Consider the following 27,666-nt stretch of genomic DNA (forward strand, 5'->3'; position numbering starts at 1 on the left):
ACCCGTGAAGAAAGTCAAAAATGCAAGCAGACAAAAACAGAGGGATTAGAAATGTTATATAGTGGTTCATACTCATGTCCCAGATTTCTTTTGATGGGTATAGCTAGTTCTATTCATTATTGAACAAATAGAACTGATTTGGTTCATCTCGTTGTTGAAGAGAGCCACATACATCAGACTTGATCATCATATAGTATTATTGTTGAAGTATTTAATGATTTCCTGGTCCTGCTCATTTCACTCAGCATCAGTTCATTTTAATGGTAACTGTTGGATTTTGTTACTGATATATAAGAATGATGATGATTTATGTGGATTTATTTTGTTTCCTGCAACTATTCTAAAGGTATAAATTATTTCTAATAGTAGAATTTCTGGGGTTCTCTAAGTAAACTATCATATCATCTGCAAAGAGTAATAATTTGGTTTCCTCATTAACTACTCTAATTCTGTAATCTCTTTCTCAACTCTTATTGCTGAAGGTAGCATTTCTAATACAATATTAATAGTAATGGCGATAGTGGGCAATTTTGATTAACTCCTAATCTTATTGGGAAAGGCTCCAGTTTATCTCCATTATATATAATGCTTACTGATGGTTTTAAATAAATACCACAGATTATTTTAAGAAAAAGTCAATTTATTCCTCTACTCTCAAATGTTTTTAAAATAGGAATGGATGTTGGATTTTATCAAATGATTTTTCTGTATCTATTGAGATGATCATATGTTTTTAGTTAATTTGGTTGTTGATGTAGTCAATTATGTGAATAGTTTTCTTAATATTGAACTAGCCCTGCATTCATGGTATAAATACTACTTGGTTATGGTGTATTATCCTGGGGAAGATTTTCTGTAATCTTTTTGCTAATATTTATTTAAGATTTTAGCCTCAATATTCATTAGGGAGATTGGTCTATACTTTTCTTTTGCTGTTTTCAACCTATCTGGTTTAGGTATCAGTACCATGTCTGTGTCATAAAAAGAAATTTGGTAGGAATCCTTCATTCCCTATATTTTCAAACAGTTTATATAATATTGGAGTTATTTATTCTTTAAATGTCTGGTAGACATTACTATTTAATATTATATTAGAAATGCTAGCTTTGGCAATAAGAGTTGAGAAAGAGATTAAAGGAATAAGAATACGTAATGAGGAAACCAAATTATCACTCTTTGCTGATGATATGATGGTATACTTAGAGAACCCCAAAGATTCTACTAAAACGTTATTAGAAATAATCAACAACTTTAGCAAAGTTGCTGGTTATAAAATAAACCCACATAAATCATCAGCATTCTTATATGTCACTAACAAAATCCAAAAGTCAGAGTTACAATGAGAAATTCCATTTAAAGTAACTACTGATTGTATAAAATATTTAGGAATCTATCTGCCAAGGGAAAATCAGAAACTTTATGAGCAAAACTACAAAACACTTTCCACACAAATTAAGTCTGATCTAACCAACTGGAAAAATATTAAATGCTCTTGGATTGGGCAAGCAAATATAATAAAGATGACAATACTGCCTAAACTAATCTATTTATTTAGCGCTATGGCAATCAGACTCCCCCAAAACTATTTTGATGACCTAGAAAAAATAACAACAAAGTTCATATGGAAAAAACAAAAGGTCAAGAATTTCAAGGGAATTAATGAAAAAAAATCAAATGAAGGTGGCCTAGCTGTACCATATCTAAAATTATATTATAAAGCAGCGGTTACTAAAACCATCTGTTATTGGCTAAGAAATAGACTAGTTGATTAATGGAATAGGTTAGGTTCAAAGGACAATAACTTTAATTATCTAGTGTTTGACAAACCCAAAGACCCCAGTTTTTGGGATAAGATTGCATTATTTGACAAAAATTGCTGGGAAATTGGAAATTAGTATGGTAGAAACTAGACATTGACCCACACTTAACACCGTACATCAAGATAAGGTCAAAATGGTTTCATGATCTAGGCATAAAGAATGAGATTATAAATAAATTGGAAGAGCATAAGAAAGTTTACCTCTCAGACCTGTGGAAGAGGAAGGAATTTATGACCAAAGAAGAACTAGAGATCACTATTGACAACAAAATGGAAAATTTTGATTATATCAAATTGAAAAGTTTTTGTACAAACAAAACTAATGCAGGAAAGATTAGAAGGAAAAAATAAATTGGGAAAACATTTTTACATTCAAAGGTTCTGATAAAGGCCTTATTTCCAAAATATATGGAGAATTGACTCTAATTCATAAGAAATCAAGCTATTCTCCAATTGATAAATGGTCAGACAATTCTCAGATGAAGAAATTAAAACTATTTCTAGCCATAAGAAAATATGTTTCAAATCATTATTAATCAGAGAAATGCAAATTAAGACAACTCTAAGATTCCACTACACACCTGTCAGATTGGCTAGAATGACAGGGAAAGATAATGCAGAATGTTGGAGGGGGTGTGGGAAAACAGGGGCACCAATACATTGTTGGTGGAATTGTGAATACATCCAACCATTCTGGAGAGCAATTTGGAACTATACTCAAAAAGTTATCAAACTCTGCATACCCTTTGATCCGGCAGTATTTCTACTGGGCTTGTACCCCAAAGAGATACTAAAGAAGGGAAAGGGACCTGTATGTGCCAAAATGTTTGTGGCAGCCCGGTTTGTAGTGGCTAGAAGCTGGAAAATGAATGGATGCCTATCAATTGGAGAATAGTTGAGTAAATTGTGGTATATGAATATTATGGAATATTATTGTTCTGTAAGAAATGACCAGCAGGATGAATACAGAGAGGATTGGCAAGACTTACATGAACTGATGCTGAGTGAAATGAGCAGAATCAGGAGATCCTTATATACCTCAACAATTTTACTGTATGAGGATGTATTCTGATGGAAGTGGATTTCTTCTACAAAGAGAAGATCTAACTCAGTTTCAATTGATCAAGGATGGATAGAAGCAGCTACACCCAAAGAAAGAACACTAGAAAATGAATGTAAATGGCTTGCATTTTTGTTTTTCCTCCCCGGTTATTTATACCTTCTGAATCTAATTCTCCTTGAGCAACAAGGGAACTGTTTGGTTCTGCGCACATATATTGTATCTAAGATATACTGTAACTTCTTTAATATGTATAGGACTGCTTGCCATCTAGGGGAGGGGAAAAATCGGAACAGAAATGAGTACAAGGGATAATGTTGTAAAAAAAAAAATTACCCTGGCATGGGTTCTGGCAATAAAAAGTTATTTAAAAAAATAAAAATAAATATTTGGTAGAATTCACATGTAAATTCATCTGGACCTGAGGAAATTTTCTTGAGGGAATTAATTAATAGCTTGTTCTATTTCTTTTTCTAAACTGGGACTATATTTTTGGAGGTATTCATCCGTTTAACTTACCAAATTTATTGGTATAAAATTGAACAAAGTAACTCCTAATTATTGCACTAATTTTCTCTTCATTAGTGGAAAGTTTTCCCTTTTCATTTTTAAGACTAACAATATCATACTCTTCTTTCCTTTTTCTAATCACATTTACTAAAGGTTTATCTATTTTATTGGTTTTTTTTCAGAAAACCAACTTAGTTTTATTCATTAATTCAAAAGTTTTTTTTAACTTTCAATTTTATCAAATTCTCCTTTTAATTTTAGAATTTCAAGTTTAGTATTTGATTGTGAGTTTTTAATTTGCTCTTTTTCTAGCTTTTTAAGTTGCAAGCCCAAGGCATTGAACTTCTCTTTCTCTATTTTATTCAAGTAAGTCTCTAAAGATATCAAATTTCCTCTTTGGTATGTTGTCTCATTATTGTCACTCTTTTGGGTGAAATTATTAATTGTGTCTATAATTTGCTGTTTTAGCCATTCATTATTTAGGATGAGATTCTTTATTTTCCAACTACTTTTTGGTCTATTTTCCCCTGGCTTTTTATTGAATGTAATTTTTGTTGCATTATGATCTGAAGAAAATGCATTTACTATTTCTGCCTTTCTGCATTTGATTCTGAGATATTTATGTTCTAATATATGGTCAATTTTTTTATGGGTTCCATGAACAGCCAAGAAGAAAGTATACTCTTTTTCTGTCTCCATTCAATTTTCTCCAAAGATATATCATACCTAACTTTTCTCGTATTCTATTTACCTCTTTACCTTCTTATTTATTTTGTGATTTGATTTTTCTAGTTCTGAGAGAGCAAGGTTGAGATCTCCACTATTATAGTTTTGCTGTCTATTTATTCTTGCAGCTCTCTTAACTTCTCCTTTAGGAATGTTCATGCTATACCACTTGGTGCATATATATTTAGTATTGATATTACTTCATTGTCTATGGTACCCTTTAGCAATATAGTTTCCTTTCTTATCTTATTTAATTAAATCAATTTTTGCTTTTGCTTGATCTGAGATCAGGATGGCTACCCTGTATTGTTTTGTTTTGTTTTATTTTTACTTCATTTGAAGCCTAGATTATGCTCCAGACTTTTACTTTTACTCTGTATGTATCACTCTTCTTTAAATGTATTTCTTGTAAACAACTTATTGTAGTATTCTGGTTTTTAATCCATTCTGCTATCTGCTTCTGCTGTATGGGTGAGTTCAGCCCATTCACATTTACGGTTAAAACTACTAATTCTGTATTTCCTGCCATCTTACTATCCCTACATTATACTTTTCTCTTTCTTTTTTCCCTTTCCCTCCTCCCCAGTATTTAACTTATGAGCCCCACATGCCTCAAGTAGCCATCCCCCTTTAGAGTCTTTCCCCCTTTCTTATACCTTTCCCCTACAATTTCTGTTTTCCCTTCTATTTAGCCTAACCTTTCCCTTTTTGCCTATCCTCTCCCACTTTTCAGTAAGGTGAGAGAAGTTTCTTTGCAAACCAAAAAGTTGCCATTATATCTCCTTTTTTCTATATTTATGTTTCTTTTATTATTTTATTATCTGAACTTCAGAATATATTTCATTTTTCCAATTCACGAACTAAATATGTCTAATATTTTCTCTTTTAGCCAAATCTGATGAGAATAAGATTCACACAATGTTCATATCCATCCCTTCTTTCCCTTAAATGGAAGAGGCCTTTGCCTCTTCATGAAATGTAATTTCCCTAATTTTACCTCTTTTTTTCCTCTTTTACTGATACAATCCCCTTTCCATCTCTAGTTCCTTTATACTATAACAATAAAATCAAATTATACATGTACTCCCTAGATATACTCATAACAGAAATATAGTTCTCACGAGTTCTTTTTAGCTTTTTATGCTTCTCTTGAGTGCATATTTGGTGGTCAAATTTTTTGTTTAGCTCTGTTCTTTTCATCAGAAATACATGGAATTTACCTGTTTCATTGAATGCCCATCTTCTTCCTTGGAAGAAAATGCTTAGTTTAGCTTTCCTCCTTTACATAAAGGTTCATTCCAGTGATTCATGACTTTTCTTATTAAATTTAGGGAATGAATTTCCACTAATCTTTAAATAAGTAGTAAATTAATATGCCAAATTGCATTTCTTGAAAAGAATTAAAGAGAAGCATTCTGGGAAAATAGCAAAATGGGTCAGAAAATTTGAAGCTCTCCAGATTTCTTCCAGAAGAATAACAAATTTGATTTTCTAGACTGATAAAAAAATGAATATGGGACAGAACCGGGGTCTTTTTGGACATTCAAAAAAAAACCCATAGAAAGATTTTAGTGCTGGCTAAATCTGTTTGAAGTATAAACAATTTCAAGCTACTTTTTCAGAAACAGCAAAAACAGAAATGAGTCTTGCATCAACCTGAGTTCAGAGGTAGCCTCAGGCACAGGCACAAGAATTTTCACTTATAGGATGGCATGACAATTATTTGGTATGAAAAGATTGACGGAACCCATGCTGATTAGTAATGTCAGGCCCTGATTCTAGCACATATCCATTGAGTGCAGAAGAAGTGGGTCAGTAACTTATTTGCTATGGACACTTGCAGGAGGGTAAAGCTCTTTCTTGGTTTGGGGGAGACCTGAAGTGAAGTTAGGGGCACAATGCTCCCTACCCCAGAATTAGAGGTGTTTACACTAATAGTTATTTTAAAATAATGAACAAGCAAAAGAAGAAAGAGCCCAACCATAGAAACTGACTTTGGGAATAGGGAAAATCTTGTTTCAACTTCATGAGAGGACAGTGAAATAGAAAAAAAAATTCTCTCCTACCCCAAAGAGTAACATTAGATTGCTATCTACCCAGAAAGAATTTATAGAAGAACTCAAAAAAGACTTCAAAAATCAAATGAGAGAAATTGAGGAAAAACTAAAAAAAAAAAAAAAAAAAGAACCATATAAGAAAAACAAAAAGGTTATGAAAAAATAAAGTTAACCAACTTAAAAAGGAAATGCAGTCTTTAAAAAAAATAATAATGGCTTTTTATTTTTAAAGCACATGCAAAGATAGTTTTCAACATTCATCATTATGTATCCTTACTTTCCAAATTTTTCTCCCTTTCTTCCCACCCTGCTTCTCCCCTAGACAGCAAGAAATCCAATATAGGTAACACGTGTAATTCTTCTAAACATATTTCCACATATATCATGCACATAAGGAAAAGCAGATGAAAAGGAGAAAAAAATAAGAAAGAAAAAGCAGACAAATATGCAAAGAAACAAGAAAAAATGTGAAAATACTATCATATGATCCACATTCAGTCTCCATAGTCTTCTGTCTGGATATCATAAATCTATTTCACTATCATAAGTCTATTGGAATTGCTTTGAATCACCTCATTGTTGAAAAGAGCCAAGTCCATCACAGTTGAAGATACAGAGACTTAATGAAAAAAAAATTTAAAAATTAAAATTAGGCAAGAAGCCAGTGAAATTATAAGATCAATAAATACCAATACAACATATAAATAATGAAAAAAAAAAAAGAACAGAATGTGAAGCATTTTTAAAAAAGAAAAATGGCATATCTAAATAATAGACCAAGAAAAGAAAACATAAGAATGATTGGAATACCTGAAAACTGTGACCAGAGAAAGAACCTTAACACAATAATGCAAGAAATAAACAAAGAAAATTGTCATGGAATCATAGAAGCCAAGGACAAATTAGAAATAGGAAAACAATCCACTGATCACAACTTCAAAGAGATACTACATAAAAACCACATAGAAATGTTATTGTTATTAAATTTCAAAAGCTCCTGGTAAAAGACAAAACTATAAGAAACAACAATAACAAGTTTAAAAATGTTGGAGCTACAATTAGAATTGTATAGGATTAATCAAGTAGTTACAATAAAAGACCAAAGTTCCTGGAATTATATATATATATACATACAGAGAGAGAGAGAGAAAGAGAGAGAGAGAGAGAGAGAGAGAGGTGTGTGTGTGTGTGTGTGTGTGTGTGTGTGTGTTAACAATCAAAAACCTGAACCTATTATATTCAAGAAAACTAACTATAATATTAAATGAAAAAAATGGAAATTCAATAAAATTGTTGGTTTTCAAGACTATCTCACCAAAATCCAAATTTAATAGAAAATTTAACCTAAAAGAGCCAACATCAAAGATTAATTTCAAAGGATTGAACATGTGTAGGTTCTTTATGGTTTTTGCTTGGAAATGTCTAATTTGTGTTAAAGATTGAGAAGAATGATTGGGTAGCTCAAAAGAAAAATTATGTCAGAGTTGCTTATGATCTGATTTTTAAAAGCAAAGTAGTGTAGGAAAAAGTAAAAATAGTAATTATGCTGTACAAAAGAGATGCAGATTTGCCACAGAAGAATTGCCCCAGAGGCATTAAATGTGGGGAAGAGAGCTAGTAGTTCTGAAAATCAACTCACATCAGTAATGAATTATATAATGTTCATATTGTACATGCATGTATATCTATATCTATATCTATACCCTGAAGAATTTAGCACCCAACAAGATCTATAAAGACATAAAGGAATAGGAAATTAGGTAAGGTGGGGTATAGGAGGATGTGTAGATTCATGACAGTGGGACAATGTATATAAATTAATAAGCAAATGATAAAGAATAAGGTGGGGTATAGAATCATGGCAGTGAAACAAAGTGTGTAAATTAATGAGAAAAGGATAAAGGGGGATGTGTGACATAGTATAAGTTGGAGTACAGAGGGGAGTTTACATTAAAGGGAATGGAATAAGACTGTATATAAAAAAGAATGGGATAAAGAGGAAAGAAAAAGTTGGGGAGAAAAGATAAAGAAGGTTCAGTAGGTGAAGAATGTTAAGCAAGGCAAGTTAAGGAGTAGAATTAAAACAGAAGAGTTAGCAAAAATAAGAAATGAGATATATTGAAATGCTATAACACAGATTAGGTATTAGAAATTTAAAAAGTAAGGCTCATAGTCACTGACCTCAGACAAAGTCAAACTTAACAGTTCAGTTAAGGGAGAAATCTATATTATATATCAGCCATATTAATATTACTTTGTATGCAAGTTTACATAAGTGTAAATGTGTTTATACATATGTATGCATGTAGCATAGTGTCTTTCTGAATATATGCGTGCATATGTGCACACAGATATATCTACACACACATACACACACACAAACATACACACACACACACACACACACACATCCATGCTTTATTGTTGCCTATTTGGACATGAGGATGAAAGGGGAAAAAAGAATAAAGTAAATAGTGCACAATAGAAAACAAAAGAATAACTCACAAGGAAGCAAAGATGGATAGTCATGAATGTAATTTCTTCTATAATTGTATATGCTTTGTTTAAAGGAAAATTTACTGTTCCATATTTTGCATACTCCCTGATTTTCTCCTAAGCACATGACACTATTTTGTTTTGTTTTTCTTTTCTGTCTTTCTTTTTAATAATTTTTTTCTTATTTTGTATTTGGTTCAATTTGGGGTGTCATAACTAAGGAATATGTAATTCAATATATGAACTAATAATCATTTTTGAAATGTCTAATATGGTGGTCACAGCTCTATGACCTACAGTTACAAAAATGAAGAAGTATATAAAAATAAAAGAAAAATAAAAGCTCTTTTCTTATGGGTTACACATTCTGCATTGTGACTCAAGTAATTTAAAAACTAAGGCAATTGGTAGGAGAAAACTACTAGGGATTAAGAGAGTAAGATATATTTAGAAGATTATTTTAAAGGAAAGCCTATTCAGCTCTTAACTATTTTGGGGTTTTTTGTTTGTTTGATTTTGGTTTGCCCAGTACAAATGTTTCATAACTTATCTTCTTTAATGTAAAACATAAATAAATAAATGTTCCTGTGGATTTAAAGAATGGAGAAGATGAGTAGAGGAAGTAAGTGCTGCAAATAGAACTGAAAATTGACCTAGAAATCATAAGAAATGCTTCTACATGTTAATATTTTGATAATGAAATAGGATTTTTTTTATTTTTTCCCTAGGCTATTTTCAGGAAAAGAATTCTTTGTCAGTAGGCAGATTCTAGTCCTAAACTTATAAGTTATAAGCTGTTTTTGTGCCAATATGTTTTGTTCTAATTGCAAGTGAAATATTACATATTATATATGTAATATAATACATTTTACATGTTAATCTGTTACATATTAATGACTTCTTAGATTTGATTTTAAGCTTGCAAGCTGTGGTCTAATTCTAAAATCATCTCAAAATTGTTTTCCTCACACTTCGGTTGTATCTATGGAGAGAGAAAAAAAAAAAGATGTGTGCATACTGAGAAAACAGAAACATAGTTTGGATTATGCCTTCTGCTTCTGAAATTCTTAATTAATTTATAGTGAATCCTTGACCTATCCCAAGGTAGCACAATTGGATGCAGTATACAAATATTTCTAAAACTCATGTATCATTTTTAGAATCCTCTAAGGGTTCTAATTGCTAGAGAAGAGCCAGCTTAGTTTTTTAACCTTCCATTCTCACTCTTTTATCTTGCATTAATGCATATTATGCTTTCTCTTCCTGGCATAAAGCACGAAAATTTGAAGTTTGTCCTTGATACTTGTTCCCAGTTCCCTAAAACTAAGAATGCTTACCAAAAGAAGAGATTTTCCCATCCATTCAGAATTACTTAGGCAGGACAATGGGAAAGAAAGAAAAGAAAGAAAGAAAGAAAGAAAGAAAGAAAGAAAGAAAGAAAGAAAGAAAGAAAGGAAAGAAAGAAACAAAGAAAGAAAGAAAGGGAGGGAAGGAGGAAGGGAGGGAGGGAGAAAGAGAGAAAGGGAGAAAGGGAGAAAGGGTGAGAGAAAGGAAAGAGAGAGAAAGAATAGAAAAAGAAAGAAAGAATAAAAAAGAAACAAAGAACCCATTTTTTTCCCAAAGCACAAGTAAAGAAGATCATTGTTTTTATTCACTCTGTAACTTTCAAGACAACACCAGATACATTTTTCTTTTTTTTTTTTTTAATTTAATAGCCTTTTATTTACAGGTTATATGCATGGGTAACTTTACAGCATTAACAATTGCCAAACCTCTTGTTCCAATTTTTCACCTCTTACCCCCTACCCCCTCCCCCAGATGGCAGGATGACCAGTAGATGTTAAATATATTAAAATATAAATTAGATACACAATAAGTATAAATGACCAAACCGTTATTTTGCTGTACAAAAAGAATCAGACGCTGAAATATTGTACAATTAGCTTGTGAAGGAAATAAAAAATGCAGGTGGGCATAAATATAGGGATTGGGAATTCAATGTAATGGTTTTTAGTCATCTCCCAGAGTTCTTTCTCTGGGCGTAGCTGGTTCAGTTCATTACTGCTCCATTGGAAATGATTTGGTTGATCTCGTTGCTGAGGATGGCCAGGTCCATCAGAATTGATCATCATATAGTATTGTTGTTGAAGTATATAATGCTCTCACCAGATACATTTTTAAAGAACCTATTTCTGACTCATTTGGGAGAGATAATACAAAACAATAATGCAATAATCGAGGGCAAGCCAAGAAGCTGCTAGAATTAATGAAAAACTTTTTAAAGGAATTATGATTAAAAACTATATGTGAAGGCATTTAAAAAGAAAAAAAAGTCTAGGAAACATACCTGCAGCAGCAATAGCAAAGAAAATGCATTTTTCTAGGATATGAAAGGTCAGACCAGACCTTCAAGAAGAAAAAGAAGGATAAAGCAAGTGGTACTGTGTCTTGGACTCTTTATCCTTTATTTAGACCAAGTAAAATATTAAGAAAATGTTTCATCAAGGATGATTAAGCGCTTTATTTCTTTTAGTCTATATGGACAGGTACTGAAATGAATACTTTTGAAGGGTTGTTTTCTTTTGTTCTTAATTGAAAATGGTAAATGAAGTATTTACCATCCAGAAAATGAACAATAAGATGCTTTGAATGAAAATATAATTCATGAAAATTCTTCCTTTAAAGCAAGAGTATTGTTAACTCATTCGAGAGCAGAGACAAACTATTCTGCTCTTAAAGATCAAAAAAATAGAATTCTATTAGCTTCTATGCCAATGTCTTAATAACCACCAGTTCAATAAATGCTTTTTAATGGTTACCCTGAATCCCTCCTTCTATCATGTAATATATTTTTTTAAATTTCATGTAATAGCAGTTAATTAAATCAATAGAATTTCCAAGGTGATTTTTGTTTTGTTTTGTTTTGTTTATTTTTTCCACTTAATTTTTTCCTTGGTTTATATTAGAAAAAGGAAAAAAATATATTCGTGGAATGTAACAAAAATTAATAATATTTTCCATGGTCTAGCAGCACTGCTCTGTATATCTTTATTCTGGTTAATGTAACAATCAGGACAATTGTGAAGACACTGCAGCATAGAGTGCAGCTTCTTCCCAGTATTAGTTTTTTTTTTCTTTTATTTCCTCATAATTTCTTCAGTCTTCTCATCTTATTCTCTACATATAAATTCTGATTTTTATTGTATCACAGAACATCCGTGTTAGAAATAACCTTAGAAAACATCTCTTTCTTTCTCAACCAAATTTTTGAAAATAAAAAGGGAGTGGGGGGCTATATGCACTCTTTGTCTTCACTTCTCTTTCTGATATTCTCTTTTTAATCTTCTGTAATTTTGCTTCCAAACTCATTATCCAACTGCAAAAACTTTCCAAATTTTCCAGTCCTTTCCAAATGGTAAAATCAAGTAACATTTTATCAGTTCATATTTTCCTCAACTTCTTAGGAGAATTTATTAATGTTAACCACTTTATTCTGGGTAATCTCAGTTCTTGAAATTTAATGATCCTGAATTCCTTTGAATTAACACATCATTCTGGTCATCACACTGCTTCTCATTCTTGTTTAATTAATTTTCATTTAAGTCACTCTTATTCTAAGCGTGCCAAGAAACTCTGTCATGCCATCCCTTGTCTTTTCTTTCTATATTTTCACAATATTGAGCTTATATTCTACCTCTTCTGGATCTGATTATTATCTTCTGTAACTGATTTCATGTATTTTTACATATGGGCATATATATTTGCATATTTTACTATATAGTGTGCATGTATATGCATGCACATACAAGCGATTTATATAATTCTAGTCTCTTCTCAGTTTTCTATGATCATATGCCTAAAGGCTTGTATTTCAAACTGGATTTATTTTATATTTACCTCAAACTCATCATACTGAAAATAAAAAGAAAAGAACATATGTTTTTCACAAAAACAACACTTCTGAACATTTCTGTTTGTCAAGAATACCATCAATTTTTCTGTGACCCACATTTGTAAACTCTTTATAATTCTTAAAAAATCATTGTCACCCACTCGATATTTCCACTTAAATTCTAAATGTTGTCACTTCCCTTATCACAGTATTTCTTGCATCTATCCCACCTTGCCAATCACAAACAATATTCTGGTTTAGAACTTCATTATTTCTCTATTGAATCATTATTATGGATTCACGGGCACAAACCCATCCTCCATCCAGCTAACAAAATTGTGAATATTGTAATAACTATACAAGCATAATAATTGAATCCCTTTATCAATGATACCAATAGAACCATGTGTTTATAGAATAAAATATGAATTACTTTGGACTTTTTAAAACATGAACTAAATATGGTTTTATATTTTCTGACCTAATAGTATTCTCTTTTTTCAGATTAAATGTAAAGATAGTTATCAACATTATTTTTTTATAATTGTGATTTCCAATTATTGTTCTCCCTTCCATTTGCAAGTTTTAAATCAACATACAAATAAATTAAAATAAAGTGAAGTTATAAGGCTCAAAGTAAAACAAAGCAAAACAAATATTGATTTTGCTTTCATTTGGTTTGTTTGGTTTGGTTTGAGTATGGCATAATGTTAACTCTTACTGAGATTGAAATACACTAAAATTCATATTATATGAATTTTTAATAGATTTATGCCATTCTAAATCTGTCAATCTAAAATTTAAGCAATCTAAATAAAAGAAAATGTCTTTACATTTATCTCTATTATATTAACTCTTATTGAATTTGACCTGTGTGAGTATGTGTTTTAACTTATGAGTATATGTCTGTATCTTCTCAGAATGTTATGTATTCTTTTCAGATTTGTGGCAACTGCAAATTTTGTTATGTGCATATGAGCATTTATCTAAAGCATTGATAAAAATGTTGACTAGGATAGGGTTAAGGACTATAGTTTCTTAGGCTTTTTTTTTCAGATTGATATTATTGTTTATATTACTCCTTTAATTCAGAAATTTATCCAGTTCCAAATTCTCTTTCTTATGATAATACGACAAATATTCATATCTAAAAGATAATTGAGAAAAATTTAATCAAGTATTTTATTGAATTCCAGATATTCTGTAATAAGTCCTCACTACTCCATTAATTTACATGTCTAGAAGTCAATACTGATAAAAAGAAAATTCATGCAGTCTGGCAAGACATTCTATATAGATCAGTGTGATACAACTTCTTTCCAGCTCATTCAGGCACATGGTAAAATTAATTCAGTGAGGGCATTGCCTCACTTGTCTTGGGTGTCAATATAAATTCATTAAAAAAAAAACTATTTGGTTCACTACATACTATGCCAATGCCTAGAATAATATAGTAATAGCTCAAGGTGTAACATTTTCTATGTCCCAGGCATTGTACTAAGCCCTTTGTAATTTTTATATCAATCAATTAAACATGCTAATATTATCCCCATTTTACAGTTTAGAAAACTGAGGCAATTACAGATTAAGTGACTTGCCCAAGTTTACATAATAAGTGTGCAAAGCTGCATTTAAATTAAGATAGAAAATTAAAATAAATAGTAAATATTTTACAAAATCCATATATTTAGGCACATATTAATTTGCTAATAATGTATTATCACCTAATTTAAGAGTAAAAGCCAAAGTATAATTAGTTTAATAAAATGTATGAGTCAATCACAAATACGGAATTAACAATTTTGGTTCTATCATTTGCAGACTAAACACTTAATTACCACAGAAACTTTAGCTATGGTGTCCAATATAAGTTTCACATCTAAAAACACATCTAAAATAAATACTCTGTTTCCAGCCATTCCTTTTATTCTCTTACATACTAATATGAAGTATCATATCCCTGCCAAATTCCTCATCATTCTTCTATAACAAGTTTTTTTTTTTGGTATATCAGAATGAATTTCACACAAAATTATGAATACCACCAAAAAAGTGAAAAATACTCTTATCTGCATTGAGATTATAGCAGCTCTTTCTCTGAAAGTGAAAATGTTTTTTCTTCATAAGTTCCACATAATTATCTCAGGTCACTTTACATCATTTTATTATTTTTAAATTCAGGAATGACATATTCTTATTAAATTTAAGTTCTCCATTTATATTTGAGAAATGAGTCCTATATAAGAGAAATTTGCTAGGAAAAAAAATCCCAGCTTTCTGTTTTCTTTCTAATCTTAGTTGCACAGATTTTCTTTTGGCAAAAACTTTTTAATTTTTGTTACTTGAAAATTTACTTTAATTGGGAATTTAATTCCCTTGAATTAATATTACTTGAATTAATTATTCTATAAATGTCTGCTTGAATTCACTTTTGAATCCATCTGATCCTGTGCATTTTTTCCTTAAGGAATCCATTAATGGCTTGTCCAATTCTTTTAAGATGAGGTTATTTCTCTTCTACTAATTTAGGATTCATACACACATGTATGTATATGTGTATTTATGTAAATACAGACACATATTTTCTAGATATATGCACACACATATATATTTGTGTACATATGAATACACACATACATACATGTATATTTGCATACACAAAAAAACACACACAAGTATGTGCATGCATACATTTTCCCTTGTGTACTGTTTTGGCTGCATCTCATAATATTTGGTATGGTGTCTCATTGATGTCATTCTCTTTAATAAAGTTATTGATTTCTTCTAAGATTCATTCTTTTACCCACTCAGTCATTGGTATCAGATTATTTAATTTCTGGCTAACATTTAATCTATTTTTCCATAGATCCTTGTTGAATATATAAATGCATTAGATGTCCCTACTTTTCTGCATTTGATTATGAGATTTTCAAATGCGAATATATAGTCAATTTTAATGTCACACACTACTGAGAAAATATATATTTCCTTGAATTCTTATTCATATTTTTCAAAGGTCAATCATATCTAACTTTTCTAAAAATCTCTTCATTTCCTTAAGTACTTTCTCATGTATTTATTTTTCTTAGATTTCATGTACTTCTTAGGGGTGCAGGAAGTTGATGTTCTTAACTAGTAACCATTTATTTCATCCTATATTTTACTTATCTATTTTAAAATTTAGATGTTCTCTAAATCAGGAGAGAGAACTACGGAGACTGAATGCATATCAAAGCATAATATTTTTGCCATTATTTGGAAAATATTACAAATTCTGGTGTTTAATTCACTCTGCTATCTGCTTCTCTTTTATGGACAAGTTCATCCTATTCATATTCCCTGTCATTATTACAAATTCTATTTTCCTCCATTCACTTATCCCTCTTTTTACCATTTCCTTTTCTCTTCGCACACTGTGTTTCCTTAGCAGTGTTTCATTTCTTAGTACTCCCTTTACAAATACAGTTTTGTTTCTTTCTTCTCCTTTTTTTTGGGGGGGATGGGGGGCAGAGTGGTTCCCAGCCCTCTTACTTTTTTTAGGGTAAAATAGATTTGTAAGTATTCCCTCTTTAAGTTAATTGACATGAGAATCATTTTTTCATCATTGCCTGCCATTTCCATTTCCATTTTTCCCCCCACTGTATTATGCTTTTTGTATTTTTTCAAGTGACATTACTAATCCCATTCTACCTCTCCTTTCCTTCTTTGCTTAGTGAAATCCTCTTTCTCTTTCCTTCTTTTTCTTATATCATTACATTATAATAAGTTTATACCAAGGCACCTTCTCTATATATCATTATAACTGCTCATATAATGATAAAGTTCTTAAGCATTACAAGTATAATCTTCCCATGTAAAAATGCAAACAGTTTAAGCTAATTGAATTCTGTTTACTTTTTTCGGTTTCTTGAGTCTTATTTGAATATTAAATTTTCTTCTCCCAAAAGAGATTTTTAAAAAGAGCCATTAAATGCAAAAATATTTATAGCAGCTCTCTTCTCAGGGAAAAAATTTGAAAACTGAAGGGATGTCCATCACTTGAGGAAGTACTGAATAAATTGTGGTATGTGATTATTTTGGAATATTATTGTTCTGTGGAAAATGATGAGTAGGATTCTCTCAAAAAAACGTGAAAAGTCCTTCATGAATTCAACAAAGTGAAACGTATTGTATACAAAGTAATAACAATAAATTGTTCTCTTGTGGGGGGAGAGAAAAAAATTATAACACAAAGTTCTTCATAGGTGACTGTTGAAAACTATCTTGTGTGTAGTTGGGAAAATAATATACTATCATAAAAGAATAAATTTAATTTTATGTTCAACTCTGTTGTTTTCATGTAGAATTTTTGAGGGGCCACTAGGTGGTGCAGTGGATAGAGTATCAGCTCTGAAGTCAGGAGAACATGAGTTCAAATCTGACCTCAGCTACTTAATGCTTCCTAGCTGTGTGACCATTGGTGAGTCACTTAACCCCAATTGCCTCAGGGGAAAAAAAGTTTGAAATTTCTCTGTTTCATTGAATTTCCATTTTATCTAATAAAAATTATACTCAGTTTTCCTGGGTAAGATTTTTGGTCATAATCCTAGCTCTTTTCCCTTTCAGAATATCATACTCTAAGCCCTTTCATCCTTTAATATAGAAACTGCTAAATCCTGCCCAATTCTATGGCTCCACATAAATTGATTTTTTTGCTTTTAGTATTTTGTTCTTGACCTGGGAGCAGGGCAAACTATGTGCTAATTTTCACATTTCTCTCACAATTTTCATTAAAATTTTATATGAAAGGGAAAAAGGAATGCCATGTTAACTGTGCATTTTATGAAAAAATAGCATTAAGCAACAGCATATTTTAAAACTGTCATAATCATTTCACAGGAAGACATCTTGTCATTTCAATAATTTTCATCCTAAATTTGATCTCAGGTCTTTATAGGAACCATTCTTCATGGCTAAAATGATCATAAGGTAAAAAAAAAAAAATTGCCCATCAACAAAGGGGGTGAAAATCTCATAAGCACCTGTTTCATGCCATAATTCCATTCTACTCTTATTTAATTGTGTCTATCACAGTGTTCTTCTTGCTCAATTCATTTCTGCTATTTCTAAAAGAATGGTATGGATAAAATAAAGAAAACAAAATCTAGCTGTGTCTGAAAGCATTTGCAGAGTTCAGAATCTCATACCTTGTTCCTAAAGTAGTTTATTATTTTTCAATTTCTGAGCAGCAGCTTCCATTATACTCGGAAGTGGAAGTTTGTTCAGTTTGAACTTTCTTGGATTGAAATTAAATAGCCTTTCCACTAGTATTAAAACACACATATGCACACATGAATGCCTTTCACAGAAATAAAATGAATATTCAATGAACTATTCTGAACTGAATGGCCTCTTCACAATTCATAATTTGTTTCATAATTCTACCTTAAGATATATTAGAAAACTTTGTCTTCTGCCTAATGACTATGTGTTCTTTTATTCATTTTAAAGAGAAATTTCACATTTTCTTCATTGCTCAGCTACCTAAGTTCCCTTTTTGAAGGGCTACAGTTACTTTCTAGGCACATTTTCATGTTAGTTGGGTCTTTCAATTTAAAAAGATTTCACAATTATTTTCTAATGCAATTTTATATACTTTTATGAATTTTTTTCCTTCCCACAGACATATAATCTTACAAAATCAAGTATCTGAAATAGCATTGTAAGAATATCAGGACATTTTATTGTAATTCATACTCTGAACAAGAGAACATTAACATTCTAAAAGAATTACATTAAAGGTGCATTTTCTGATTGTGTATATTATTCCCTTGGGGATATTCAGGAGAGAAAAAAATAAGACTAAACAAAAGGAACTAAGTTGTAATAGATTTTCTTCTTATTTTTTTTTATTTTTGCACTTAATAGCATTTTATTTTTTCAAATACATATAAAAATATATTTCAACATTCATTTTTTTGTAAGATTTTGAGTTTGAATCTTTTCTCCCTCCTTCCTCCCTTCCCCAAGACAGGGAATTGTTGTAATTTGCATTTCTCTAATCAATAATGATTTGGAACATTTTTTTCACATGACTATAGATAGCTTAATGTCTTCACGAAAAACTGCCTATTCATATTTTTTGACCATTTTATCATTTGGGAAATGACATTTATTCCCACAAATTTGAGTCAGTTTTTTATATATTTGAGAAAATATGCCTTTATCAGAAACACTGGCTATAAAACATCATTTCCCAGCTTTCTGTCAAATAGACTTTTCTGTCAAATAGCAACCTATTTATCAGCATCATCAGTAAAAAGTTGCATTTACAATATTTTTTCTATATAGCAAAAGCCTGTCTCTTTCAAGTACCAATGGGATTATTTTAACTTTTTTTTCCCACATAAATTTTTTAAGTACACACTTTCCTTCTTTCTTGAATAGAAGACACTGAACATAATTTAACTTTTCTTTTCTTGAGAACTCAAAGTTCATCTTTTGTTTATGGCAGGAATACTGTTTTGTATTTATGTATTCCCCCCCCCCCCTTCTACTCTCTTTACTGTTAGATTACTCTCATTTCTATTGCAACTAACAGCCAACTATTTCTCTTGGCTTTAAGTATGTTATTCCTAATACAATGTGGTCTGAGAAATCAGATAACAAGATAGAAAATGAGCCTTATATGAAATCTAATAAAACTCTCGAGATACCTAATATAGATATTGTATGAAAAAAGAAACAAACATTGTGAAAGCTCTTTCAATGACTCTCAGGCAATTGTTTCGATTGTTTAGCTGTTAGGGGATATGTCTAGATTATTACGGTTTCTTGAAACTTGAATTTCAGATAACCTGGGTTTGAATTAGGACTCAGCATCTATTTTCCAACAAAGAGTAATTGGTAACTGCTTTTAGAATCTTTGCTTTTGCCAATCTCCTTGTGAACTTCATGCCTCATTCAATTTATTGCCATCTTCCCTTCACTTCCCTTTATATATTCAAGCATCATAACTCATGCTTTGGATTCAAGAGTTTGATATTAATATTGAAATACTTTTAAAATATTCTAAACAACATTTTTTTTTTATTCACAAAACATTACATAGGCCATTTCCTCAATTCTACAACAAAAGCAAATTTAGGATATTGAATTTCCTAGTTTTTGGAAACAAATCTGTTTTGGTTATTTCCTGTCAGTAGATTTTAATTGTGACTTTGGGGGTTTTTTAGTATTGTAAAAATTAGAATTTGTTTGAGTCCTTAAAAACTAAGTGAATGCCCATCGGTTGGAAAATGGCTGAATAAATTATAGCATATATTAATGTTAGAGAATATTATTATATAATTATCAACAGGATGATTTTAGAGAGATATCATATGAACTGAGACTAAGTGAAATGAGTAGAATCAAGAGATCATTGTTCACAGCAATGGCAAGATTATAAAATGATCAATTCTGATGGATGTAGCTCTCTTCAACAATGAACCAATTCAGACCAGTTCTAATACTCTTGTCATGATGAGAGCTATTTACACCCAGAGAGAGGACTGTGGAAACTGAGGGTGGAATGCAAAATAACATTTTCGCTTCTTTTATTTCTGTTTGCTTGAATTTTATTTTCTTTCTCATTTTTTCCCTTTTTGATCTGATTCTTCTTGTGCAGCAAGATCATTGTATAAATACATATACCTAAAAATATTATTTGTCTTGATATTCTTGACTTTTTGTTGATTCCAGATGAATTTTGTTATTATTTTTCCTACCCCTATAGAATAACTTTTGGTAGTTTGTTTGGCATGATATTACATGGGTAAATTGATTTAGGTAGAACTGTAATTGTTATTATTAAATTAACTGTTTATCCATGAAAAACAAAAACAATATTCAGAACAAATATTGATGTCAAGTGTTCATTGAATATTTGAATCAGATATAGAAAAGCAACAATCACATAAAGAAGGATCTGAAAAATGTGTAAAAATCCATGTTATTTACTAACCTTATGGAAATGTTATATATTTATCACACTTGAAGAGAAAACTTAAAGGAATTGTAATACAAGAAATTAGAAATCATCTGCTCCCCTAATGATAAAGAAACTGTAAAGCAGGAGCAAAGTGCAATAAATTGGAAGATTAATACATCATTCTGCACATGTTCATGGCTTCCAAAGACTCCATATCTAAGTTTGTGAAATACCAGAGCTGAAAACTGACTGATATAGCTGTTGTTTTAACCTGTGAGCTTCGATATGTAATCTGGCACTGGGAAAGTGATATGAAAAAAGGAGAGGGAACATTTATTTCAAAAGAAAGTGATAACCAATACTTTGAAAAATGGGGTGATGACCTTTTACAAGATGAACACTAAGCAATTTCACTCACAAATGGATTCTAAAGCCATATGCCTTATACTGTTTCCAAAACCTTATATTATACATAGATGCAATCCAACACATTTCTGATCAATCAAACAGCATTACAATTTACTCTGACAAATGGGGTTGATAAAGCTGCTAATTAATTTTTCATTCAAACCTGAATAATTGAAATGTAACATTGGATTCCTCCTGTGATTCAGTTCATTCAGACAGGGATACTGCTAAATTAAAACTTTTCTTGAAAAGATTAAAAAAAATAAACTACATTTACATAATATGTTTTGGTTCAGGGAAAAAATGTACCAAATCTATTTTCCCTCAAAAAATGTCCTTTGGCCCCATGTTACACAAAATGTGTCTCAACCAATACTTTTATTCTTCAAGGATTTGTTTTTCATCATATTAATCTTTCCCTTCCCCTAAGCAGACTGTAAGTCTCTAAGCTCTAATAAATGTGGTCTGGTTCTGGATGGAAAAAAAAAAATAAATAACTGGGTAGGCAGCTTTCTGTTATTCATTTCCCTCTACTTGGCTAGGCAGATCTCAAATAGCAAAGACACATTTATTGCATCAGTATTTGAAGTTCTTTGAGTTTTGTAGATTCTGTCAGAGTTCCAATTCACCATAACAGTCTTTCAAAATCAGTCTCAATTCTACACTAATTAGACATTGAAGAGGTATTTTAGTGAATGTTCTAAACTTATACTACTAAATAAAAGGGGGGGGGAAATACTTATAAAGACATCAGAAGGTCTAAGTTATTCATTGTTCTATCTTCCAGCTTACTGATCATTCTATACCTTCTCTTTGGAGTCATTTAATTACAAAACTTCCAGTTATAAATGGATTCAGTAGTCACCTATCCCAAATCATAGCTGAAAATTAGCTTCTTTTATAACACATCCAACCAGTTGTTATTCATCTTTGGTTTGATTGAGTGAAGAACTTAAGTACAACTGCTGACTTCAGTATATGTTAGAACCCACATTGTTATCATTAATATATTATTTAACCTTCTTGAGTTTCCATTGCTTCTTTTATGAATGCTGATAATCACATATAATTGTCAATATATATGCATTTGAGATTTCATGAAGAAAGAAATGTCCCTAAAGGTAATTTTCCAATAATTTCTAAATTTTAAAACCAATTATAGACTCTTTAATGTTGAAGGAATGTCAGAGACCATAGATTTCAAACTGGAATGGACTAGTGTGGCAGGCAGAGTGATGGGCCTGAGGTCAAGAAAACATGATTTCAAATGTAATAAAAACTGTTTACCAGCTTTGTGATCCTGAATAAGTCACTTAATCTCTGTTTGGCTCAATTTCCTCAATTTTAAAATGAAGACAATAGTACCTACTTTGCCCATTTGTGAAGTTCAAATGAGGATTTCTCTTTAAGATGCAGGTTACATACAAATACTTTTTAAGTAAAAATCCTCTGGGTATAAATCATTGCAAAATGGTACAGGTAAGATCCCATGGCTTCTGGAAACTGAGTGGATGCCCATCATTTGGAGAATGGCTGAATAAATTGTGGTATATGAATATTATGGAATATTATTGTTCTGTAAGAAATGATCAACAGGATGATTTCAGAAAGGCCTGGAGAGACTTATGTGAACTAATGCTGAGTGAAATGAACAGGACCAGGAGATCATTATACACTTCAACAACAATACTATATGATGATCAATTCTGATGGACCTGGCCCTTTTCAACAATGAGATGAACCAAATAAGCTTTAATAGAGAAGTAATGAATTGAACAAGATATACTCAGTGAAAGAACTCTGGGAGGTGACTATGAACCACTACATAGAATTCCCAATCCCTCTACCTTTATTCGCATGCATTTTTTATTTCCTTCACACACTATTTCAAATCCGATTCTTTTTGAACAGCAAAATAACTGTTTGGACATGTATACTAATATTGTATTTAATTTATACTTTAACATATTTAACATGTATTGGTCGACCTGCCATCTGGGGGAGGGGGTGGGAGGAAGGAAGGGAAAAATTGGAACCAAAGGTTTAGCAACTGCCAGTGCTGTAAAATTACTCATGCATATAACTTGTAAATAAAAAGCTATAATAAATAAATAAAAATTTAAAAAAAAAGATTCCATGACTTCTTCTGAGGTACAAGCTTAATTAAAATATTTAGGAAGATAATTCAGTTTCAATTACCTTATCAAGAAGAGAAAGCCAAAGAATAGGTCCCCTAATGTGTTTCTGTTGTTCTCCCCCATCTTACAAAAACCAAGTTTGGACTCATCATTAGAATATGTTACCTATACTCTTTATTCTTGCAAAGAATATACTTCATTGTTATAAAAATTAATGAAGTAAAAAAAGATAGTTTTTTGTCATGCTATTTCTAGATTATTATGCTCAGTTTATTTTCCTGAGATATCTACCCTCACATGAGTTCTAGAAAAAAGAAAAGTTTTAAGAACAATCAGATGAGGAAGTGTGAGGAAAAAGAGGAAGACAAATGACAGATTAGTGGCAATATCACCAGAGGGCATGAAGACTTAAGTGAACTTGAAGGTCATAGTGATTCTCCCTCTCACAGGCCAGCTTCAGCTCTGCCTACACCAGAGCAGGTCCTTGACCCCTCCCCCCCATCAACTTCACCTTCCAGGATGGAGGGAGAAGGAATAGTGGGAGGGGCAGTGATGCCACCAGCACCTCCCCCACAGGAATCACCCCCTCCTATGACTAGATTGTAAAAGGCACTACTTAAAGCCACAGAGGAAGGGCAGGATTTTGCTGATTTGAGTGTATGTATCCTGTGATTCAACAGTTTAATTCTTCAGGTCAAGAAAGTAGAAGATACACTCCTTTTGATCTAGAAATTCTCAAAGACCTGAAAAAGGCTTGCATTCTTTATGGGGCTACATCATCTTATGTGAAGATGTCATTACAGAAGTTGGCTTATGAAGTTTTAACCCCTAGTGACTGGAAATTTATAGCAAGGACATGCTTAGAATCTGGACAAAACTTGTTGTGGCTTTCTGAGTATAGTGAGCTCTGTAGGATACAAGCCCAATGAAATAGTCAAAGTGGAGTTAATACTCCAATAACTTATAACCAACTAACAGGTTTAGGTTCTTATGCAGACATTCAGTACAAATTAATTACCCCATTGCAGCAATGAGCAAATTGCTTCTGCTGCTATCAAAGCATGGTGTTTTATTCCAGGTAAACAGGAGAAAGGAGAAGCCTTCACAACAATAGTACAAGGGCCAAATGAATACTTTGCTGATTTTGTGGGGCATTTGCAGATCACTGTCATATGAACTACTGGTGAAAATGCAGCAACATAAATTATGATAAGGCAACTTGCTAAAGAAAATGCTAATGAGGTTTGTAGAAGAATTATACTAGGACTACACAAAGATGCTCCTTTAGAGGAGGTCATAAGATACTGTGCCACAGTGGGCACAAATACCTTATATAGCCAGGCTATGATGCAGACTTCCCAAGATCTGAACATGGGAAGACAGGGTCCCTTTTGGCAAGGGATTTCCAGAGAGACTCATCAATGCTTTCAATGTGGTAAAGTAGGGCATATGAAAACCAAAGGTTAGCATAGAGACAGAGTGAGAAAACAAGGTGGGAGAACAAGATCCAAAACCCATATCCAAAATGCAACAGAGGCTTCCATTGGGCATCAGAATGTAGACTGATACAGGGAAATGGGATGAGGGGCCCAAGGCAAAAATATACTTAGGTCATGATGGCAGCTGATGCTAACCTAGAGAGCCTTTAGATGTTTAATACCCAGACATTACCAATCACCCAGGAAGCTATGTGATGGGAGAAAGGGATTACACAATCAGCCAGAAAGCAATCTGATGGGAGAAGGGAATTATAATTGGGAAGCATAGAGTTGTATGCAGCTGGGAAACTGAGATACCTCCTGGAGAGGTGAAATCTGTTCTTCTCTAGCCTATGGATTCCTTACCTCCAGACACAGCAGGCTTGACCATTTCATCTCCCGAGGGTACTTACAAAACAGTGTTCATCCATACACTGATGTGGGTAACTAGAGAAGGTATAGATAATATCCCAATTACTAATACAGGTAGACAATGTGTGACTTTTCAAGCAGGAGAACTAATGGATCAGGTTTACTGATACAGACTCCTAATAAGTAACCTGGTGATAGTTGCCCAGATTCTGACTCCAAGCAAACAGAATTGAGGAATATCCTGGACTGCAGCAGTTACAGCTGACCCACCTATGCTCACTATGTATATAAATGACATACCATTAGAAGGATTGGTAGACACAGGTGCAGATCGAACAGTCTTTAGAAGTGCCAACTGGCCCAGTCACTGGCCAAAGATTAAGGCAGACACCTACATGTCTGGCATAGGAGGATTAATAGCAGCTGAACTTAGTGCTACCCCTTTGAGATGGACTTTTTAAGGCAAAACAGTAGTTTTTACTCCTTTAATAAATGAAAAAATCCCCATCAATCTATGGGGAAGAGATGTTTTACAACAATTAGGATTACAAAGGAATACTTTGGGTTTTTTTTCAGTCAGGGTTGTTGTTGAAGGACTGCCAACATTTTCACCTGTTCCTATCCAATGGAAAACTGATACACCAGTGGATAGAACAGTGGCCCTTGGCTAGCAATAAAATTCAGGCCTCATTAGATATAGTACAGGAGCAACTTGACTAAGGACACTTACAACCTTCTCTAATTCCTAGGAATTCCCCAGTATTTCTTGTAAGAAAGAAATCTGGAAAATGGAGGATGTTGGCTGATTTAAGAAAGGTAAATGAACAAATGGAAACTATGGGAACTCTTCAGCCTGGACTTTCATCTCCTACTCAATTGCCTAGAGAATGGCCTCTTTGGGTTATAGACAATAAGGATTGTTTCTATTCTATCTCTCTAGATAAGGAGGATATGAAAAGGTTTGCCTTTTCAGTGCCCAGCATTAACTTAGTTGAGCCCTATAAAAGATATGAATGGCAGTTTTGTTGATTTATATTGTTTGTTATATCACTACTTGCATGTAAAATTCATGCATGTGTTTTGTTACACCACATTGAGCCTGCAGAGTCATCACTAATAGCCTGTGCTTTATTGCTATGTGCTTATGTAATTCCTCCCATGCTGATAGGTTTGTACATACCTGCTTCTAATAAGACTCTTCAGCCCAGAAACCTGCTAACAATATCTGGCTTGACTTCCCACTTCCCTTTGGTGTTTTTCTTCTCTCTTCTTCAGGGAGAGGGTGACCATATCCTTTTTATTGCTTTCACCTCCCTTCTGAAAAGTCTGGGGGGAGAGAGGGGAGGGAGGGAGGTGATCACCTCCTTTTTGGTGTTTTCACCTCCTTTCCTGAGAAGTAAAGGAGGGAATGATCACTTCCTTTTGGGGATTCTCACCTCACTGAGAAGTCAGGGATGGCATGATCACCTGTTTTCTAAAGCAAAAGAAAGCAGGAGATGTAAAGGGCTGAAACTCTGCATATGTATATTGAAATCAGACAACTGAGCACTTAAGGCTAATTACTTATTGGACAATAACTCTATTATCATATGCTTGGAAAAATGGCCCTTCTCACTATTCTGTGCTGGCTCTATCTTTTGGTGTATACAGATAATCATAGGAGGGATTAGGAGGTGGAGGGAGACAAGCCAGAGTCATTTTGGAGGAGGACGAGAAGGGAGGCTGGTGGAGAGCTAGTGACAGTTTTGTCAATCCCCTTCACTTCTCCCCCTAAAGACCAAGGATTTTTGCTTATCCTGACTCCAGCTGATTCTGAATCCTCCAGGGAACTAACCCGAACTTCACAGAGTGTAATGTTCTCTGTTTCAGTTTTCTTTGGGTCTTTAGGAGCAGCCTTTATTTCAGTTCAGTAATCATCACACAAGTAACTATGGGTTAAAGTCCAAATCCTTTATTGCCTCCTTACCTGGTGCTGGCAGCTTTCTTAGAAGGCTTTCAGAGTCTTTGTTTCAGTGGAGAAGTTAAGGAGGACAGGCCTGCCACCACAGTGCTGATGAACATGGAATTGAATAATCCAAGGGCTTGTGCTTCAGCCTTCAGCCTTCTCTCTTCTCTGGCCTCTGAATCTCTCTGAATCAACCTAGCTAAGGCTTATAGCATATTATATGCTCTACACTGAGTATAAACCAATTATTATATCACTAGGAAACCATTATTTGTTGTAGGATTAAATCAATCATACTGAACCATGCTAAATTAGGTAACCATCATCTCTTATCAACTACACTAACTTAGTATCTTATAAGAATCCTTTGTTTCAAGTTCAGATTTCTGGCCCATAACAAAAGAGAGACAATTTAAGAATCATTTGACTACCTGAAAACTATGATCAAAAAAGATACTGTAGAGTATGTTTCAAGAAATCTTCAAACACACAAGCAAAACCCAAAACCAAAAACACCTGCTCCTATATATTGGAACCAGAGAGCAAAATAATAATTGAAAGAATCAACCGATCAACTACTGAAAGATATTCCACAGGAAAATTTAAAAATATATATATAGTCACAAAATTCCAGAATTGTAAGGTCAAGGAGAAAAAATTACAACCTTCCTGAAAGAAAAAAAATCAGTTATAAGCAATCACAATTAGTACTATTCAGATTTTAACAGCTTCTACAACAAAGGATCTAAGGGCCTGTAACACCATATTCTGGAGGGCAAAAGAGCTTGCATTACATCTAAGAATCAACTACATC

This window comes from Sarcophilus harrisii, chromosome 3, assembly GCF_902635505.1.
Source record: "Sarcophilus harrisii chromosome 3, mSarHar1.11, whole genome shotgun sequence".
NCBI classification, from domain to species: Eukaryota; Metazoa; Chordata; class Mammalia; order Dasyuromorphia; family Dasyuridae; genus Sarcophilus; species Sarcophilus harrisii.